Source organism: Eriocheir sinensis, chromosome 44 (genome assembly GCF_024679095.1).
Source record: "Eriocheir sinensis breed Jianghai 21 chromosome 44, ASM2467909v1, whole genome shotgun sequence".
NCBI lineage: Eukaryota > Metazoa > Arthropoda > Malacostraca > Decapoda > Varunidae > Eriocheir > Eriocheir sinensis.
In genome coordinates, this window is record NC_066552.1 from 8,653,124 (window position 1) to 8,659,123 (window position 6,000).

The following is a 6,000-nucleotide window of genomic DNA, read 5'->3' on the forward strand; positions in this document are numbered from 1 at the left end:
GTGTGTGTGTGTGTGTGTGTGTGTGTGTGTGTGTGTGTGTGTGTGTGTGTGTGTGTGTTTTTTTATTCTCTCTCTCTCTCTCTCTCTCTCTCTCTCTCTCTCTCTCTCTCTCTCTCTCTCTCTCTCTCTCTCTCTCTCTCTCTCTCTCTCTCTCTCTCTCTCTCTCTCTCTCTCTCTCTCTCTCTCTCTCTCTCTCTCTCTTAAATGAACTACAAAATCATACAACCGTGGAAGTGTGTGTGTGTGTGTGTGTGTGTGTGTGTGTGTGTGTGTGTGTGTGTGTGTGTGTGTGTGTGTGTGTGTGTGTGTGTGTGTGTGTGTGTGTGTGTGTGTGTGTGTGTTTGCGCGCGTATAATAAGAATGTCAGATTACAAACATGGTCTAACACACATTCGTGGGAGACAACAGGCCTACCGGAAGAGAAAGTTGAAACAAGTTAGGCCTACCGAGCTGACGCGATAAAAGGAAGAGAATTTAGACTCGAATACTTTACCCTAGAAATGCGTTAGTAGTAGCAGTAGTAGTAGTAGTAGTAGTAGTAGTAGTAGTAGTAGTAGTAGTGAAATAACATAACTGTATCCATTATCACGAACCATCACGAATTCAACAACCAAAACAACAGCGGAAATACGACTCACTCACCCACTCACCCAAACAAACAAATAAACAAACAAACAAAACCGAATTAAAAACACTCTTCATTCCTCCCTCCCCCTTAACTCTCCTCCATCCCTTCCCTCCTAGCGAAATTAAAACACTCCCATCATACCTCCACCTCCCTTACACCCTCCTCCATACCTTCTCTTCTTTTCCCCTTGCTCACCTGTCCAATTTCAAGCGTCAGGTAACAGGAAAGAAGTGGAAGAAGAGGAGAGTGGAAGGGGAAGGGGAAGAGGAAGAGGAAGAGGAAGATAAGAGGAGAAGGGAAAGGGAAAAAAATCAGATCTTTTTCAACTCCGTAAGTTTGGAAGGGAAAGGTGAAGAAGGGGATGGGGAAAAGGAAGGTAAAAGGGAAGGGAAGGGGAAAGAGGAAGAAGAGGAAGAAAAAGAAGGAGAGGAAGGGAAGGAGGCAGGGGAAGAAAAATGGAGGGGGAAGGGAATATGAAGGAAAAAGGGGAAGGAGAAGAAGGGAAGAGAAGGAGGAAGGCGAAAGGGAAGAAAAGGGAAAAGAGGAGGGAGAAGAGGAAACGAGGAACAGCAAATAGTTCTCAACAAATTTTATAAGTAAACAAAATTGAGGAAAAAGCAAATGTGATCACTCTCTCTTGTCCCTGGAAAGGTAGGCAAGGGGGCGAGAGGCTTCCTAGTTACCTGGTTACCTGGGAAGACGCACTGGAGGGAGGAGGCAAGAGAAGAGGAGTTGATGGTGGTGAGGAAGGAGGAGGAGGAGGAGGAAGAGGAGGAGGAAGAGGAGAAGGAGGAGGTTAAGATAATGAGTGAGAGTTTACGAAGGAAAAAAAGAAAACGAGAGAGAGAAATAGAGAGAAGAGATGTAGAATGATATGGAGAGAGAGAGAGAGAGAGAGAGAGAGAGAGAGAGAGAGAGAGAGTCTACAATGAAACCTACAATACGCTCAAATATATTACAAATCTCTCTCTCTCTCTCTCTCTCTCTCTCTCTCTCTCTCTCTCTCTCTCTCTCTCTCTCTCTCTCTCTCTCTCTCTCTCTCTCTCTCTCTCTCTCTCTCTCTCTCAAACTCACAAATCCTCCAACATATTTTTTTTCCCTACCCTTCCTCCTCCTCCTCCTCCTTCTCTCACCTCTCTCTCACCTCACCTTCACCTCCTTCTCCTCCTTCTCCTATCTGCCTATCTCTCTATCTGTCTTAAGCCCTTTCTCTCTGTCGTATCTCTCTGTAACCCACTTCTATCCTTTCCTCTCTCACCTCTGTCCTATCTTTGTTACTGAGAGAGAGAGAGAGAGAGAGAGAGAGAGAGAGAGAGAGAGAGAGAGAGAGAGAGAGAGAGAGAGAGAGAGAGAGAGAGAGAGAGAGAGAGAGAGAGAGAGAAGGGCCACACAAGACTTCCCATTCGTTCTTCTGTGCAACGTAAGTCTACTGGCAGCGGAACCTCGATCTATCAGCATCATAATGGGTCGAGTATGCTAATGAGGGAAAGCTGTTTGAACGGTAAGGAAGAGTATCGTAACAGTGATCATTCTTGCTCCTCCTTTTAGTATAATTGGTCGACATGGTTTAGTTGCTTTTTGGGGGGCTACGGAGGGTGAAAGGGAGGAGAGGAGAGAGGAGAAGGGAAGAGAGAGAGGGAGCGTGAAATAGAGAGAGAAGGAAAGAGATGAGTGAAGGTGAATGAGAAGTAAATGGAGAGAGAGAGAGAGAGAGAGAGAGAGAGAGAGAGAGAGAGAGAGAGAGAGAGAGAGAGAGAGAGAGAGAGAGAGAGAGAGAGAGAGAGAGTATTATGTATTGTTTTCGAGGGAGGAATATGCGTGTGTGTGTGTGCCATGTCATCCTGAATTTACATACACGATAACCCCTATTCATACACACACACACACACACACACACACACACACACACACACACAGCTGTACATAATATTCACATCACAGTCACTTTCACCCTTGTGTTCCCACCCGCACATTCACACACACACACACACACACACAGACACACACACACTCATAACCTATATATTTCAAGGTCAAAATGAGGGAGGAAAAAATTACCTTTACGCATCAATGATAATGATTATGACAGTGATAATAATAATGATAATGATAATAATAATAATAACAATAATAAGAATAAGAATAAGAATAAGAATAAGAATAAGAAGAAGAAGAAGAGAGAGAGAGAGAGAGAGAAGATAAGAGGAAGTAAAAAAAGGACTTAAGAGTTTTAGCAAGCCCTCGCACGCACTTTTCCTTTCCTAATTCCTTCTTTCATGTTCGTCTCAGGAGCATACGTAAGCTTTTCTCTCTCTTTTTCGCATCAACTTGCTCGGTATGTTTTTTTTTTCCTGGTAATGGTGCTGATGAAATAATCCGCTTCTCCGCTGTCTTTAGAGGTAGCATTTTTTATTTCTCTCCACTTTTTTTTCTCCGTTCCATCATTTTCAAGTTTCCGTTCAAGGCCTATTGCGACGGAGATGAACACCGAGACCACGCGCAGCTATAGCATATGCCCCCCCAACTTCCATTTCCTAACTACCATATTCATGTTTTCATTATTCTTTTCTGTATTCATTGTCACGCATTTCCCATTTTTCCTCTTAAATTTTCATCCATGTATTTCCATGTCCTCGATTTTTTTTGGGTGTGTGTCTGTTGTGGAGATGATGGGGTAGAACGTGTGTGTGTGTGTGTGTGTGTGTGTGTGTGTGTGTGTGTGTTATCGTGTGCTATGACAGTTTAATATCCTGTAGGTGTCCATCTGTTGCTTCCTGCCGAGGCGCTGATATATGGAAAGAAAGGGAAAGAAGGAGAAATGCGCTCTCTATAATGTTTTTTTTTCTTCATATAATTAAAATAAGTACATTGAGTGTGCCTAAAAGGAGTAACATAAAGGAGAAAAATAACATAAAATCAATCTTTTTTTTGCCTCATTTCGTTAGCTACAACTCAGGTTTCAAATAAAAGGTCAGGTGGAGAGACTGTCAGGTAAATTAATCACTGGAAGAGCTAGTTTTTAGGGATCGTCATTTTAGGTAAAGATTTCTATTCGTGTTGCGGAATTCTAAGGATAAAATTTCTAATCGTCTCTGATACTGAGAAGAAAACATACAGTGAAAAGCTATTTGTTATGAAAACCAGTCTAACAGCATTTAAGTAGTAAGCCATTCTTCATGAAAAATACAAATAAATAATGTTCTTTCTAACACTTATCGCTCTGTTAATTGTTTACACGGTCGCTTTAAACAAAATTAACGAGTAAGTTTTTTTTCTCTCCTCTAGATAAATGTGCACCGATAAGTGAATTAATTACACACACACACACACACACACACACACACACACACACACACACACACACACACAGAACAGACTAAGTGAGGATGTAGTATCTGCGAGGAGTGTACAAAGCTTTAAGGAAAAGTTGGATAAATGTAGACACGGAGACGGGACCACACGAGCGTAAAGCCCTGGCCCTGTAAAACTAAAACTAGGTAAATACACACACACACACGCACACACACATTTACACTAACAACCACACTCACATACGCACGCAAACACACACACAAACACGCATCCTCACAAACACTAACACGACATCCATCACCATCAACACCACCACATTCATCACCACCACCATCACCGCCACCCCACCACTAATGTTTCATCGAGGCATTAAGGCCCCTTCATGTGTTTGGGCAGCAGCGTCGGCCGTCCACACGCTCGTCAATGCAGCGCCATACGACCATTGCATCAAGGGATAACAGGTGACGGGCTCCGAGGCGGCCTTTACTGCGGCGGAGATGGAGGGAGGGAGGGATGCTGCGGATGCTTCTGTGATCTCTGGCCATCTTGTTTTGTTTTTTTCTTTCTCGCTTACTTTTATGTTCTTTATATTTTTCTTCCTCTGTTATTAGTCCTTCTTTTTCTTTTCTTTTTTTCGTTTTTCTTCCTTGTGTTGTGTTGTTGCTGTCTTTATTTCTCTCTCGCTTACTTCTATCTTCTATATTTTCATCATCTGCTATCAGTTGTTGTTTTTTGTTTTGTTTTCTTGTTATTATTATTATTGTTATTATTATTATTATTATTATTATTATTATTATTATTATTATTATTATTATTATTATTATTATTATTATTATTATTATTATTATTATTATTATTATTATTATTATTACTATTATTATTACTACTGTTGTTGTTGAGGTATTACTATTTCATTCTTTATATATTATCATTATTATTATCATTCATCCTCCTCCTCCTCCTCCTTCTCCTCCTCCTCCTCATCCTTCTTCTCCTAATTCTCCTTCTCCCTCTTCTCCTTCTCCTCTTCCATCTTAGCTAAATTTTCCGTTTTTTTAAAGTTTAGTCTCACTTTACATAATCTTATCCCACGTTTTAGTTTCACGTGTCACAATTCTTCACTTTCGCTTCACTCTCCATTATCCTTCGCCCTCGCCCCAGATGTATTCACCATTAAGCCTTCCCCCTCCCCCCTCCCGCCTCCCTTCACTATATTTCACACCCATTTCACAATACACGCCACTAAACGGCTCTCCATAAATCGCCTTTGTCCTCGCCCCACTTTCGTCTGTCACCAAACTTCCTCTCAGTCATTATATTTCGCTTTAACTTCACTGTTTGCGTCACTCCATTAAGGCATTTATCTATTATTTTCGTGTTTTGCTCCGGTATATCGTTAGACATTACTCACTCGGCATTTCTATTACTTGTATTTAGTGTCATATCAACTTCATTGGCCATTTAGCAACTTTATAGGCCATTTCGCAACTTCATTGGCCATTTAGCACCTTTATAGGCCATTTAGCAACTTTTGAACCAATTTAAAACCTTCATAGGCCATTTAGCAACTTCATTGGCCATTTAGCAACTTTATAGGCCATTTAGCAACTTTTGAACCAATTTAAAACCTTCATAGGCCATTTAACAATTTTATAAGCCATTTAGAAACTTTATAGCCATTTAACAACTTCTGCATCCATTTAACACCTTCATGGGCCATTTCACAACTTCATTGGCCATTTAAAATACCGCATCTCCATTCAGTACCTCTTCCATAAATTAGATTCACCATAACTTTCTTTGCTGCACTTTCTGGTATTTATTTTCCCACTCTGTCCCTCGTATGTCACAAAACTTCATTGTACGTCATTTCAAAACACATGAGGATATAGAGCTACTGTATGACACTTTGTCCTCGCTATACAATGCACACCGTAGTGGATGATATTTTAATAAGTAGGTTCAAAATCATCTTTCCTAACTTACTATGTCACTCTGTAGATGGATTTTTGGGTTTGCGTTCAAATAGGTTTACTAAATTTCTGTCACTATGTACATGA

General features: G+C 40.9%; 1 protein-coding gene across 1 annotated transcript in view; it reads right to left on the bottom strand.

Annotated features, from left to right (window-relative positions):
• The window catches only part of LOC126980411 (rap guanine nucleotide exchange factor 4-like), a 160,029-nt gene that overhangs the window by 152,936 nt on the left and 1,093 nt on the right, over positions 1-6,000 (bottom strand). The gene's annotated exons all lie outside the window — the stretch shown is intronic.